General features: G+C 47.8%; 1 pseudogene; it reads right to left on the minus strand.

Moving 5' to 3' along the window:
- Positions 1 to 9,471: 9,471 nt before the first annotated feature.
- On the minus strand, positions 9,472 to 13,882 carry LOC139235527 (zinc finger protein 235-like; annotated as a pseudogene).
- Positions 13,883 to 14,245: the final 363 nt, after the last annotated feature.

The raw sequence follows: 14,245 nt of genomic DNA on the forward strand, positions 1-14,245 counted from the left end.
GACTCCAGAATGGTGTGCTGCCAAGCTCAAGGATGTGACAGAGCAGACACAGGGAATTCTGGGGGGGTGGGGAGAGGGTAAACAGCTAGAGGTCATGGACCATATCAGGACCAGTACCATAAATAGAAAGAGGGATGAGGTCCTACAGGCAAAATTTAGGGAGCTAGGAAGAAAATTAAAGAGTAGGACCTCAAAGGTAGTAATCTCCAGATCACTACCAGTGCCACGTGCTAATGCGTTCAAGAATCGAAGGACAGAGAGAATGAACACGTGGCTGGAGAGTTGGTGTAGGAGGGAGGGCTTTAAATTCTTGAGCGATTGGGACCACTTCTGGGGGAGATGGGACCTGTACAAACCGGACCGGTTGCACCTCAACAGTACCGGGACCAATATCCTCGCGGGAAGCTTTGCTAGTGCTGTTGGGGAGAGATTAAACTAGCTTGGCAGGGGGATGGGAACCTGAGAACACATTCAATAGGGAAGGAAGTAAAGCAGAAATTGGATAGCATGAATTTAGAAAGCAAATCTGTAAAACAGAGGAAACAAGGAGGTCTTCTTGTGCTAAATGGTATATACTTTAATGCAAGGAGTGTAGCGAGTAAGCCAGATGAGCTAAGAGCACAGGTAGATACTTGGGAGTATGACATTATAGCCATTACAGAGACATGGCTTAAAGAGGGGCAGGTTTGGCAGATCAATATTCCTGGTTACAGGATTTTTTGACAAGACAGAGAGGGGGGTAAAAAGGGTGTCACAGTATTGATTAAAGAAACTATTACAGCGGTGAGGAGGGATATTTTGGAGAGATCATCAAATAAGGCCATATGGGTCGAATTTAAAAATAAAAAAGGGGCAATCGCACTGCTGGCCGTGTATTATAGACCCCCAAACAGAGGGAGGGAGATAGAAGAACAAATATGTCGGCAAATTGCAGTGAGGTCCAAAAACCATAGGGCAGTAATAGTAGGGGATTTTAACTATCCTAATATTGATTGGGACAAATTTAGTGTGAAGGGTATAGAGGGTGCGGAATTCTTAAACTGCATTCAAGAGAACTTTTCAGAGGGGGCGGTTTTGGATTTAGTTTTGGGGAATGAAGCTGGGCAGGTTGAAGGGGTATTAGTGGGAGAGCACTTGGGCGCCAGTGACCATAATTCAGTCAGATTCAAGTTAGTTGTGGATAAGGACAAGGATAGGCCTCGAATAAAAGTCCCAAATTGTGGAAAAGCTAACTTCGCTAAGTTGAGGAGTGATTTGGCCACAGTGGACTGGAAATTGTTTAACAGGGGTTGACACATACTTACCCGATGGGCCGACTCAGGATCCACCCCTCAAGCACCGCGATTGTTTGCAGAACATGCTGATCCCTGGGCCCTCCGGCCTCTGAGCTCTCTTCCTGTTGGTTCCCAGGGCAATCAATCACCACTCGTCAACATTACACTGACAGATTAAGTTGAGAGGCTCGGAGGAAGAAATAAAATGAGGCCGTGAATCTGACTCAAGAAATAAAATTAGAAAAGCATGATTAAATGAATGAGGAGAGGCAATATAAACTAAAGAGTACAATCCTAAAGGGGATGCATGAACAGTGAGATCTGCGGGTATATGTGCACAAATCGCTGAAGGTGGCAGGACAGGTTGAGAAAGCAGTTAAAAATGCTTACAGGATCCTGGGCATCACAGAGTTCAAAATCAAGGAAGTTATGATGAACCTTTGTAAAACACTGGTTCGGCCTCAACTGGAGCATTGTGTCGAATTCTGGGCATCGCACATTAGGATGTGAAGGCCTTCGAGAGGGTGCAGAAAATATTGACAAGAATGATTCATGAGATGAGGGACTTTGGTTACGTGGATTGACTGGAGAAGCTGGAGTTGTTCTCCTGGGAGCAGAGAAGGTTGAGAGGAGAATTGATAGAGGTGTTCAAATTCATGAGGGGTCCGGACAGAGTATATAGATAGATACTGTTCCCATTGGTGGAGGGGTCGAGAACCAGAGGAGACCGATTTAAGGTGATTGGTAGAAGAACCAAAGGCAACATAAGAAAAATCTATTTTATGCAGCGAGTGTTTAGGATACGGAAAGCACGGCCTGAAAGTCTGGTGGAGACAGACTCAATCACAACTTTCAAAAGGAAGGTGGATAAGTATCTGAAAGAAAACATTTGCAGGGGGAAAGGGCGGGGCAGTGGGACTAGCTGGGTGCCGGCAAGGGCTCGACGGGCCTAATGGATTTCCGTGCTGTAACCATTCTCTGATTGTGTGAGCAGAACCACTCTGTTCCCTGACTCAATCTAAAGCCTTCCTGATTGTGAGCACCTCTGTTAAACCTGTCTATCTCCGCCTTAAATATATTCAATGACCCAGCCTCCACAGCTTTCTGGGGCAGAGATTTCTGCAGATTTACAGCACTCAAGAGAGAAGAAATTCCTCCTCATCACAGTTTTAAATGGGCGGCCCCTTCTTTTAAGACAATGTCCCCTTGTAATCGGTTTCTCCATGTGGAAACATCCTCTCTGCATCCACCTTGTCGAGCCCCCTCCTTATCTTATAAATTTCAATAAGATCACCCCTCATTCTTCTAAACTCCAATGTGTACAGGCCCAACCTACTTAACCTATCCTCATAAGTCAACCCCTTCATCTCCAAAATCAACCTGCATTCACTGGTTCCACTCTGTCCCTTCCCCTGAAGGTGCTGGCTCTGGCTGGGTTCAGTTCTACACTCACTGGTTCTCCTCCCCTGAAGGTAATGACTCTGGCTGGGATCAGTTCTCCACTCACTGGTTCCCCTCCCCTGAAGGTGCTGACTCTGGCTGGGTTCAGTTCTACACTCACTGGTTCCCCTCCCCTGAAGGTACTGACTCTGGCTGGGTTCAGTTCTACACTCAATGGTTCCCCTCCCCTGAAGGTACGGACTCTGGCTGGGTTCAGTTCTACACTCACTGGTTCCCCTCCCCTGAAGGTGCTGACTCTGGCTGGGTTCAGTTCTATACTCACTGGTTCCTCTCCCCTGAAGTTGCTGACTCTGGCTGGGTTCAGTTCTACACTCACTGGTTCCCCTCCCCTGAAGGTACTGACTCTGGTTGGGTGCAGTTCTACACTCACTAGTTCCCCTCCCCTGAAGGTACTGACTCTGGCTGGGTTCAGTTTCAGACACTGACTTCATTCGCATTGTTCCTGCACCAAAATGGCCGCGCATGCGCTATGCTACTCACTGAATGAAGAAGGCGGAGCGCTGAAGCTGCCTTCCTGTACGAAGATGGCCGCCCTTAGCCTGGGCCTGTGACCGGGAGAAAGCCCCGAAGTTGCAACCGCCGATATTCCGGTGATTATTCCGGGCTTGCGGCGAGCACTGGTTGTTTATGAAGCCTCCCCAGCTCCCGGCTGGTCCATTACTCCTCTCCATCCCACTGAAAAGCACACTTCTGAGGAGCCTGTCCAAAACACGTCTTGTCCGCCATTACACGTGTCGCGCATGCTCCAAACACAGCCAGGGTCCGCGCCTGCGCACTGACCTCCTTTAAACTTGGTGCGGCACATTCTCCCCCGCGGGGCATGCTGGATACATAAGACCATGAGAAATAGGAGCAGGAGTGGGCCACCCGGACCCCTGAGCCTGCTCTCCATTCAATAACATTTGACTGGACAGTCGAGGGGGAGCGTCACTCTATCTCACCCGTGCTGTACCTGCCCTGAGAGTCTTTGATGGGACAGTGTACAGGGAGATTAACTCTATCTAACCAATGCAGTACCTAACCTGGGAGAGTTTGGGACAGGCTAGAGGGAGATTTAATCTTTATGTAACCCGTGCTGTACCTGCCTTTGAATGTCTGGTGAGACCATGTAGAGGGACCATTACTCTGCATCTAACCTGCGTTGCAAGTTCCCTGGAAATAGTTGATGGGACAATGTGTATTTAATTGTGTATTTAACATGTGCTGTCCTGCCATGGGAGTGTTTGATAGGTCAGCTTACAGGGGGCTTTAAATTGTGACTAACCCTTGCTGTACCTGACCTGGGATTCTTTAGTACAGTGTCGGAGGAGCTTTACTCTGTATGTAACCCGTGCTGTATCTGCCGTTGGACTGTGTAGAGAGAGATTTACTCTGTATTTAAATGGTGCTGTACTTCACCTCAGAGTGTTTGATGGGACAGTGTAGAGGGAGCTTTACTCTGTATCTAACCCGTGATGTACCTGCCCTAGTTGTGTTTGATGGGGCAATGTAGACGAAGCTTTACTTTGAATCTGAGTCGGCATAAATGGGCCATTTTCCAGTTTGCAAACAGTGATTAGTGTGGTGCTACAGTGATCGGTGCTCGGTCCTCAACTATTTACAATCTATATTAATGACTTGGATGAAGGGACCGAGTGTAATGTAGTAACGATTGCTGATGATCCAAAGATGGATTGGAAAACAGATAAGATAATGAGAGGGCTCGACAAGGTGAATGCAGAGAAGATATTTGCACTCATAGGGGAAACTAAAACTCGGGGATCCAGTCTCAGAATAAGAGGTCGCTCATTTAAAACTGAGATGAGGAGAAATGTCTTCTCTCAAGGGTTATAAATCTGTGGAATTTCTGCCTTAGAGAGCTGTAGAGGCTGGGTCATTGAATATATTAAAGGCAGAGATAGACAGATTTTTGAGCGACAAGAGAATAAGTTGTATGGGGAGCAGGCAGGAAAGTAGAGCTGAGCTCAAGATCAATCAGCCATAATCTTATTAAATGGCAGAGCAGTCTCGAGGGGCAAGTGGCCTACTCCTGCTCCTATTTATTATATTATCATCGACCCTGTTCTATCCTTCCCTGGGAGTGTGTGATGGGACAATGTAGACGGAGCTTTACTCTGTATCTAATGTGTGCTCTACCTGCCTCGGAATTTTTGTTGGGGTATTGTAGAGGGAGAGATTACTCTGTATTTATCCCATGCTGTACCTGCCCTGGGAGTGTGTGATGGGACAGTGTAGATGGAGCTTTATTCTGTATCTAACCCCGTGTTGTACCTGCCCTTGGAATGTCTGGTGGGACAGTGTCGAGGGAGCTTTACTCAGTATCTAAGCAAGGCAAGTCTCTCATTCCTTAGATAAGGAGACCAAAACTGTGCACAGTGCTCCAAGTGTGGTCTCATCAAGGCCCTGTACAATTGTAGAGAGAGATTAGAGAGATAATTACACAGTATCTAAATTATGCTGTACCTGCCCTTGGAATGTTTATTTGGACAGTGCAGAGGGAGCTTTACTTATTATCTAACCAATGCAGTACCTGCCCTGGGAATGTCCGGTGGAACAATATAGAGGGAGATTTAGTCTATATCTAATCCATGCTGTACTTGCCCTGGGATGGTTGGGACAGGGTAGTGGGAGATGCACCCCATGTCTAACCCATGCGGTAACTGCCCTGGGAGTGTTTGATGGGACAGTGTAGAGGAAGGTTTATCCTGTATCTAACCCCGTGCTGTACCTGCCCTGGGAGTGTTTGATGGAACAGTGCAGAGCGAGCTTTACTCTGTATCTAACCCCGTGCTATACCTGCCCTGGTGCTGTTTGATGGAACAGTGTAGAGGGAGCTTTTCTCTGTATCTAACCCATGTTGTACCTGCCCTGGGAGTGTTTGGGATATTGTAGACTGTGATTTAATCTGTATCAACCCTCGTAGTGTTTGGGACAAGATGGAGTGAGATTTACTCTGTATCTAACCCCTGCATTACTGGTCGTCCTGACATCAGTCGCAGCAAAAATGCTAAAATCTACTATTAAGCACGTTGTAAGTACTAACAGGATTGGGCAGAATCAGCACGGATTTATTTAGGGAAATTGTACTTGACAAATCTGTTCACATTTTTGAGGCTGTAACTAGCAGGATAGATAAGGGCGAACCACTGGACGTGGTGTATTTAGATTTACAGAAGGCATTCGATGAGGTGCCACACAAGAGGTTATAAAATAAAATTAGGGCTCATGGGATTGAAGGTAATATCCGAGCAAGGATTAAGGATTGGATAACGGACAGAAAACAGAGAGTAGGAATAAACGGGTGATTTTCGGGTTGGCAGGCTGTAACTGGTGGGGTGCTGCAAGGATCGGTGCTTGGGCCCCAGCTATTCACAATCTATATCAATAATTTGGATGAGGGGACCAAATGTAATATATCGAAGTTTGCTGAGGTTGCAAAACTAGTTGGGAATGTAAGTTGTGAGGAGGATGAAAAGAGGTTTCAAGGGGATATATACAGGCTCAGTGAGTGGGCAAGAACATGGTAAATGGAATATAATGTGAAGAAATGTTCAGTTAGACACTGACAGTAAAAATAGAAAGGCAGAATATTGTTTTTTAAATGGTGAGATTGGGAAACATTGTGTTCAGAGGGACCTGGGTGTTCTTGTACACAAATCGCCAAAAGTTAATATGCAGGTGCAGCAAGCAATTTAAAAAGCAAATGGTATATTGGCCTTTATTACAAAAAGATTTGAATATTTACGTCTTATTGCAATTATACAGGGCCCTGTTGAGACCACACCAGGAGTATTGTGCACTGTTTTGTTCTCCTTACCTAAGGAAAGATAAACTAGCTGTAGAGGGAGTGCAATGAAGATTCACCAGACTGATTCCTGGGATGGGGGGATTGTCCTATGAGAGATTGAATAGACTCGGCCTACATTCTCCAGCGTTTAGAAGAATGAGAGGTGAGAGGCGACACCCACAGTCCATGAACACATTTTTAAAAAGAGATGTGAGGTGTTTAACTTTGATAAAGGACGCCAGCCAAATTATTAGAGACACTCCCTGTCCTTCAGGACATGTGTTCAGGGGAGAAGCTGATGGGTTTATCTGATCATCTTTGGGTTAAATGTTGTGCTCATCGAGCTGAGCACCTCGTGCCAGCATCAAACACTCTCCAGTCGGGCACAGCTCGGGTTAGATACAGAGTGAACCCATCGGTCGCTCCCCGGCATAGATACTGAGGGACAGGGAGTGTCCGGGACACTAACATTTCTCACTCAATAAGGTATAAATTGATCCTGTACTTCTCCCCATTAATCCTGCGCTCCACACGGCTCGAATCCTGCTCCTGTTTCCTTCCTGTAACAGCACTGCGATCAACCCAGCCCATAATGAGCAGGGCTCAGGGAGGGTGGTTGCTCGGCGCTACAGTGATGTCATAAAGCAGGGCCATTCAGGCCAGCTGGTCGTCTCCTTGCCCTTTAAAGGTGGAGAGCTGGGACATCCTGTCTCAACACACATCCCCCTGTTCATACTGAGAGTCCCCGGGGAAGGCCCAGGGCCCAGAGTATGGAACACAACCAAAGGGGAAAGAGGAGGAGAGAAGGGGAGGTAAATCAAGGAGTGAGGGCTGAGGGCCACCAAGCTTCAGTTTTAAAGCCTGGAGACTTCAGGAGGGATCAGTGAGTTCTGTAATTTCAGGATCCAGGGAGAGAACAAGGTGCAGATGGGGAGACTGGTGTGGATTCCAGCACAGTGAGGATGTAGGGGGAGGGAGATTGTGTCGGGCCGTGTATTAGGGGTGTAGGAGGGACAAGAGAGGAAAGGTCAGAGGAGCAATTACTGCAGCCGTGTCCATCAATAGTGAGAGAGAGAAGGTGGGGGTCAGTGTGTGCCCTGGACAGGCCGGGAAACTATTTGTTTGCTGTGACCAGCTTTCCTTCTGTCACAAATAGCCTCCTGTAGCCCAGTGACACAAAGAGCCAATTAAACTCCAACCAATGTCCTTTGGTCGGGTGAGGTCTCCCTTTGTGAAACACGGCTGTTGTTAAAGCTTCTCATTCTGACTCGCTCACAGTGAGACAGTATCCACTGTCCCTTTTATTCCATGGGCTTCATCTTTGCTGGTATTGGTAACACGCCCGGGATCACAAAACACAAAACCCAGTCTGTCAATCACTTTCAGCTACTGGACTTTGCGTGTGCCCCACAGCATCTCTCTCACCTTCGATGTGTGAATAGGGCATCACACCTGCAAAACTTGTTTAAGTTTGTATCCACGGAGCAAATTTATTTGAGAAAAGCCTGTTGGAAGATGAGACACATTTCAGGTGCCAATGTGCTGCTGGTTTGCCCGGCATTTTGCCTGCCATGAAAAATAACTGAACATTTCTCCCAGTGTAACCTTTGCTGTAATGAAATGTGTATTTTAATAAGCCTCATGTCCTTGCTCATGTCTGCTGCTATTGTGTAGAAAGAGGATGTGTGAAGTGATGGTGTTTGTATGGAGATGTGAAACGAGGAAATGGTATCGGCGTTGACACAGCCTTGTGGTCACAGGCAGAACCATGCACCGATATTCTTGTCGTTATGGTTTGAGCAGGGTCAGTTCATGAATGCTCAAGCTAAGAGATGCCAGGGATCGGGAGCAGCGGCAGTAAATAAAATCTAAATGTAAATTCCATTGTAGTTTATCTTCATTTATTCCTTTATAATAGCTTTTGCTGAATGTGGCCCATGCCAAGTGCCAGGATATTGGATCAGGCCCACCATAGAAAATGAGTTTGACACCTTGAGGTAGACAATGTCAACCGGATTCCCCCATCCACCAACCGAACAACTTCTTCACAAACTCAAGCTAGTTTGTAAGATGTGACCATGTTTACCAAAATCCATGTTCAGTATCTGTAATGGCCCCTTCCCTTTCCCCATGATGGAAAACAACAGCTCTCAGGATCCCTTCTAGCACCTTCCTGGTGATCAAGGTCACGTTGATGGGCCTTCAGTTCCTGAGCTCTGACTTGTGGCCAATTTGGAAAATGGGAACTACATGTGCTACCTTCCAATCTCAGGGAACAACCCATGACTCTACTGAGCTGTTGGAGATATGGGCAAGTGGCTGACTTGGCACCCGTCCCATCTCTTTAAACACCCTTGGGTGGATATCTTCCGCACCTTACACCGTCAAGATTAACCCGCACGGTGACTTTGCTGACAGTGAAGAGAGATGAGAAAGACGAAAGTGTATTTTGCCCCTCTCAGTGTGACCCTGAAGGACTGTGTCGAGGCTGAAGTTTTCCCCCATACGATCTTCCCCCAGATTGTCCTCTCTGAGCTCCAGCCAGGTGATGCTAAACACACGGGTGGGAAAGACAAAAATCTACAGCAATGTGTTGAAAGCAACACGAATTTATTTGTCTATATCCCAAATATTAAACTCCAGTCCAGTTACCAGAGTTATTAACATCAGCGGAAACAAACCCCAACTGTCAGAATGAACATGGTTCAGTCTGGATGTGATTAACAGCAGCAATAACAGCAGATACCAAATCCTGCAGTCACTTGTGAACTTGCTGGTGTATCAGTAGGTGCAATGACTGAATGAATCCCTTCCCACACTCAGAGCAGGTGAATGGCCTTTCCCCAATGTGTATTCGCTGGTGCCTCAACAGATGGGATAACCGAGTGAATCCCTTCCCACACTCAGAGCAGGTGAATGGCATCTCCCCAGTGTGTATTCGCCGGTGCCTCAACAGATAGGATGACCGAGTGAATCCCTTCCACACTCAGAGCAGCTGAACGACCTCTCCCCGGTGTGAACTCGCCGCGATGTTTCCAGCTGCGACGGGCAGTTGAAGCGTTTCCCACAGTCCACACATTTACACAATTTCTCCCCATTGTGTCTGCACTTGTGTCTCTCCAGGTTGGATGATAGGCTGAAGCATTGTCCACACACAGAGCACGTGTACAGTTTATCCCCGCTGTGAACAGTGCTTTTGGCTTCCATGGTCAAAGACCGATGATATTCTGTTCCCATGAATCGAGTGACTCCATCAGATCTGAATGTGCTGGTTGGTTTGAGCCTCCAGTCGACAAATCCTTCTCTTTTAATACCCTGCAAAGTGAATTTCAGACAGAAAAAATGGTGGGTGAGAGAGAATCCTGAAAAACACAAAGGCATGTTGAGAAATAGAGCTGAATGAACTTGTTCATTTGTGGGGCCAACACTAGAAATAGTAACCATGAAAGCTGCCAGTATGTGACAAAACCCAACTGGTTCATTAATGTCCTTCAGGGAAGGGAACCCACCTCCATTGACAGCCACACATGGGGAATTGTTGGTCCCACTGTGCCCAGAATTACTGGGGGTGAAACCCAGCAGCTTTTCCTCCATCTCCACTCCAGTTCAAACTGATGCAACAAACAGATCCACACAGGAGGCCAGGTATCCAAAGCATCTTTCTAACATTTGCAGCATGGTTGAGAGGCGATCTACTCTAAATTGCCACAGATTTGGAGATTTGAGAGTCTAGATTTTGCTTTGTACCGGAATCCAGGTCAGCGATTGGAGCATGGGCAGGACCATCGGAACGGCCCAGGTACAGCAGGCGATGCGGCAACAGCAGAGGAGTGGTGAGGTCCGGGTGGAGTAGCGGCGAGAGATCAGGGCTGAGAGATTGGGGCCCACAAGAGGCGTGAGTTTGGGGTGGAGAGATTGTGGCCTACGAGAGGCACGAATTCGGGGCCCGGAAGAGGCAAGGGCCCAGGGACAGCATGGGCCAGACCATACTGTGATCTATGGGCAGTAGGAGTATGTGCACCAGGTCTGTGCAGCAGAGCTTGGTCTCCAGTCGTCTTGTTTAACACTTGCCACTGGACCAAGACCTCGCTCTGTCCAGCCCGTGTGGTGGCTGGTGTACAACGGACACACACATTAAAAGAATGCATGCACAGGCATCTCCCACCCTTCAATATGTAGTTCGGGACCTGGAATATCAGATCTTATATTGAAACATCTGTGAACTCATCCCTTTTTGGTGTGGAAGTGGGTCATCTTCGATTCAAGGGACTGTCTAATACTATACTGCACAGGAGGCCAGGGATTGACTTCCGCATCCAGCACCCACCCTGATACAGAGCGGCTGGGAACTGCTGGGCCTGCTGTATAAATGCAACCAGTTGTTTTCATGGTTTGGGTGAGGTGCTGCCCCGGTATTTTCTGGGGCCGAGCCCTGTTCTCTGACTCCGGGCGGGGGAGGGGGCCACAGTCGGTGTTGCCCGGGGCCTGAGGGCCGCACTCGGTGCTGCCCGGGGCCTGAGAGCAGCACTCGGTGTTGCCTGCGGCCTGAGAGCCGCACTCGGTGTTGCCCGGGACCTGAGTGCCATACTCGGTGTTGCCCGGGGCCTGAGAGCCACACTCGCTGTTACCCGCGACCTGAGGGCCACACTCGGTGTTGCCCGGGGCCTGAGAGCCACACTAACTGTTGCCCGCGACCTGCGGGCCACACTTGGTGTTGTCAGGGGCCTGAGAGCCGCACTCGGTGTTGCCCGGGGCCTGAGGGCCGCACTCGGTGTTGCCCTTTGCCGTGCTCGCTCCGCTCTGTCCCTGGGAGCCTCTCCGCACAGGGAGGTGCTCTCTGGGAACCAGTCCTTCACACGCGTTGCCTCCCTGCTGATGGAGATAGGGTGTATTTCCCCGGGCGGAGCACTCTGGGTACAATCATTCGATATTGTCAGGGAGTGGTACAGCACAGAAGGCCATGCGACCCATCGTGCCTGTGCCAGTTCTTCAGTGGAGCTGTTCAATGAGTCTCACTGCTCTCCTCTTTACCGATAGCTCGGTATATTCTTCCCGGCAAATATTTATCCAATTCCCTTTTAAAAGTTACGATTGAATCTGCTTCCACCACCCTTTCAGATAGTGCATTGTGGATCATAACAATTCGCTGGGTAACAAATGATCCCACATTTCACTTCTCGTTATTTTGCCAATCATCGGAAGTCTGACTCCTCTGGTTACCTTCCCTAATGCCGCTGGAAAGAATTTCCATATTTACTCTTTCTTCTAAATCATTCATAATTTTGTACATCTCTGTCAAATCTCCTTTTACCCTTTTTTGCTCTCTGGAGAAAACTTCACCAGGCTCTCCACATCACGGAATTCCCACATCCCTGGCACCGCTACTTCCGCACCTTCTCTAAAAGCTTGGCATCATTCCGAAAGTTTGGAGCCCAAACTTGAACACAATTCTCCAGCTGAAGCCGAACCAGTTTTTTTATAAAGGTTTGGCAAACTAAACATCAAATGCTGATATTTCTCTGATGGGGTTTAAAGGGCGAGGTCCATCCAGTCAGTTGGATGTGTCAATGAGACTGCGATCTGAAATAAGCGCATTTGGAGTGGAGAGCCAGGGACATGCTGTGTAACTGGGCGCAAACAGTCCTGCACTCCCCCAGCATCACTTGTTTCCCATTTGGCATGAAAGGAACGTGTTAGTTGCAACAATTCATTTGATTTGATTTCAAATAGTTTAGTATAGAAATTGAATTATGTTTCTATGATTTCTTTGCGCCAACTCAGGTTCAAGGCCTCAATTTTTCGCTTCGACTGTGTACTGTCACAGGATTCCAACTCTGCGACTGTACATTGCAATTCCAACCCTGGGACTGTATATTGGGATTCTAACCCTGGGAGTGTATGTGGGCATTCTAACCCTGGGGGAGAGTACATAGGGATTCTAACCCTGGCACTGTACATGGGGATTCTAAACCTGGGACTGCACATGGGGATTCTAACCCTGGGACTGTACATGGGGATTCTAACCCTGGGAGAGTACATGGCGATTCTAAAACTGGCACTGTACATGGGGATTCTACGTCTGGCCCTGTACATGGGGATTCAAAACCTGGCACTGTATATGCGGATTCAAAACCTGGCACTGTACACGGGGATTCTAACCATGGAACTGTATATTGTGTCCAGGCATTCGGGACCCCTTTGGAGCCGACCAGGCCTCTACTTCCCCGCAGTGCTCCAGGTGTGGTCTAGCCAATGCTTTGTGCAGCTGCAGAAGGCTGGCAGTGCCCATGGAATAGTATCAAGGGAGATAGCTTAATCGTGACTTTCATTTTAAACTTTAAATCAACTTGGGAAACTTATAAATAACTTGGGAAAACTTTTTTAAACTCCAGAAGAAACATTTAAAACTTCTGAAAAAACTTTTAACCAACATTGAAGAACTTTCAGGAATTCTTTTCTTTAAACATGTTTTTTATTGAGGAATTGAATACAGTACCCCAATCTAACGACAAATAGTTTGGTGTGTTTTATTCGCATCATTTTCAGTCATTTGAAACCAGGTTACACACGAGGATGCCTGGCAAGCAGGTGTGCCTCCGACCAGGTGACCTGGACGTCAGCCTCCCGCCTCCCCCCAGAGGCGAGATTTCATCCCTCCATTTATGTATTTATTTGTCTATATCACAAATATTAAACTCCAGTCCAGTTACAGGAGTTATCATCAGCAGAAACAAACTCCAATTGTCAGAATGAACATGGTTCAGTCAGGATGTGATTAATAGCAGATTCCAACCCCTGCAGTCAGTTGTGAACTCGCTGGTGTGCCAGCAGGGTGGATGAATGATTGAATCCCTTCCCACACTCAGAGCAGGTGAACGGCCTCTCTCCAGTGTGAACTCGCTTGTGTCACAGCAGGCTGGATGACCGAAAGAATCCTTTCCAACACTCAGAGCAGGTGAATGGCCTCTCCCTAGTGTGAATTCCCTGGTGTGCCAGTAGGTGCGATGGCTGAGTGAATCTCTTCCCACACACGGAGAAGGTGAACGGCCTCTCCCCAGTGTGAATTCGCTGGTGTGCCAGCAGGTCAGATGACTGAAAGAATCCCTTCCCACACGTAGAGCAGGTGAATGGTCTCTCCCGAGTATGAACTCGCTGGTGTGTCAGCAGGTGGGATGACTGAGTGAATCTCTTCTCACACACGGAGCAGGTGAATGGCCTCTCCCCAGTGTGAATGCGTCGATGAATTTCCAGTTCTGATGGCGACCTGAATCCCTTCCCACAGTCCCCACATTTCCACGGTTTCCCCATGGTGCGGGTATCCTTGTGACTCTCCATGGTTGGATGATCAGTTGAAGCCTCGCCCACACACACAACACGTTTACAGTTTCTCCGCGCTCTGAATGGTGCGATGTTTCTTCAAGCTGTGTAACTGGTTAAAGCTCTTTCCACAGGCAGTGCACTGGAACACTCACCTTGGTGTGTGTGTGTTTCGGTGCTTTTCCAGTCACACTGAAATTTACAATATTGTCCCACAGGCAGGACAGACAAATATTTCTCCTTCCGCTTTCAAAGGCCGATGATATTCAGGTCCTGATGAATCGATTGACTCCGTCAGATCTTGACGCGATGTTTGGTTTCTGTTTCCTGTCTGAAAATCTCCCCTTCTAATATGCTGTAAAAGGAGATAACAAAACTCATCACTGTCAGTGCAAGACACAAATTC

This window comes from Pristiophorus japonicus, chromosome 23 (genome assembly GCF_044704955.1).
Source record: "Pristiophorus japonicus isolate sPriJap1 chromosome 23, sPriJap1.hap1, whole genome shotgun sequence".
NCBI lineage: Eukaryota > Metazoa > Chordata > Chondrichthyes > Pristiophoridae > Pristiophorus > Pristiophorus japonicus.